Here is a 1,647-nt window from a genome sequence, read left to right as displayed (position 1 = left end):
TTTCATGTATTTTATTATGTTGGCGTGTTATGTTTGTGTTTGTGATTGTGTTTGTGCTGTAGTAATGTTTTCCTTGTTTGTTGTACTAAATTTTATTTTAATTGAAGTAGAAGTTAAGTTTAAGTGCTTGTGTTGTACTAAATTTTATTGTAATTGAAGTGGAAGTTAAGTTTAAGTGCTTGTGTTGTACTAAATTTTATTTTATGAAACTATCAAACGAATGGAGAACTAAAAAAAGTAATGCGCATATTCGATTAAATATTGTTGTTAATGTATTCAAAAATATTATTTACACCATGTCAATGTGTCCCGCATCCGGTGTGTCTCAATGCAGCCGCTGGCCTGAGGCGCATCCCCTCCCGCTCGGGTACGCTATCAGGATCATCATCATCAAGTCGTCTTCTTATAGCCGGATGTGGTGCATGATGACATGTATCGGTGGTGCTGTCAGCTCCAGTAGAAGGCTACATAATAATATGAAACTTAGTATAGAAAACTACATAACAATTCACAACAATTTATATTTTCTTACCATCATCGTCTGTAGATCCTGAATGTAGTCATCTATCGCTGCATCGCATGAAGCCTTAAAAAGGAAATTAATAAAGTTAAAGAAAATAAATAAGTTACAGTTAAAACAAATTCAAATTCAATACTAATAAACGCATACCTGCGCATGTGATGTGGAGCCATAACTCAGTCGGCGCCCACTATAAAAATCTCGGGTCGGTCAATCCTCAATAGTGGTAGACGGGCCTAGGAAGTATCTACCCCAATCTACTCCTTTAATATCCGAGCCCCGTGATCAATAATTGACTCGATGGGGTCACCTGCGATGGCACTAGAGTGAGATATATTCCAAGGCTGTAAGACGGCATGTCCGTCTCATGCATGCCACCTGCCATATCAGCAGCAACATCATTAGCAGGAACCTCAACGCCCCATTGCTGGGGACCACCTCCTCTCCGCCCATGACCATGTCGTCCGGCACCACCAACACGTCGGGCACCACCAGCTCGTGGGATACCACGACCTTGATGGTACTGCGTTGGGTCCATATAATCAGCCTCGTGTGCCAAACGCTGATCCGATCGGGCTCACTGCAGTGTCTGGGCAGCCACATCCATGAATCGACGACTATACACCTGCATGGCCACATGATCGTGGACATAACTCTGCATCTGCTGCCCCATATGATAGACGGTATGCAATCCAATCGCCTGCATAAAGTAAAAAATATAAACTACATATTTGGCACTAAATTACAGGTATATAACTAATAATAACAGAAAACATACTAGGGCCTCGTATCTCCCGACGTATGGGATGTACCGACCATGTGCCTAATGAACTGGGTTCCCGATAAAAAGTCGGGAAACAGTGCCGTACCATGCCATATAACATTGAATAGGAAAGTGCTGCGGAGGTGGGGTCAAGTCCCCTCGCCTGTCCCAAGTACCCAACTGCTCGTTAAGCCATGCCATAAATGTGTCGTCCGCCCTGGACCGATCATCCCTCTCATAATGTAAAGCATGACATGCAGGCGGAGTCGGTATAGGTTACGACAGGCAAAATTGACGCAATACCCGCTCGGAGGCATGGTGCTCGACAATATCGAGGCATATGAGCGGGACAGAAGCCCTCCAA

General features: G+C 43.8%; 1 long non-coding RNA gene across 1 annotated transcript; it reads right to left on the bottom strand.

Annotated features, from left to right (window-relative positions):
- Positions 1 to 300: 300 nt before the first annotated feature.
- LOC142181502 (uncharacterized) lies at positions 301 to 1,202 on the bottom strand. Its single transcript, XR_012710162.1, has 3 exons — positions 671 to 1,202; positions 533 to 586; positions 301 to 464 (listed from the first exon to the last, which is right to left on the bottom strand). It is a non-coding gene; the product is annotated as an uncharacterized LOC142181502 (long non-coding RNA).
- Positions 1,203 to 1,647: the final 445 nt, after the last annotated feature.

This window comes from Nicotiana tabacum, chromosome 6 (genome assembly GCF_000715075.1).
Source record: "Nicotiana tabacum cultivar K326 chromosome 6, ASM71507v2, whole genome shotgun sequence".
NCBI classification, from domain to species: Eukaryota; Viridiplantae; Streptophyta; class Magnoliopsida; order Solanales; family Solanaceae; genus Nicotiana; species Nicotiana tabacum.
The sequence above is the reverse complement of the archived record's forward strand: the minus strand, read 5'-3'. Positions and strand labels throughout refer to the sequence as shown.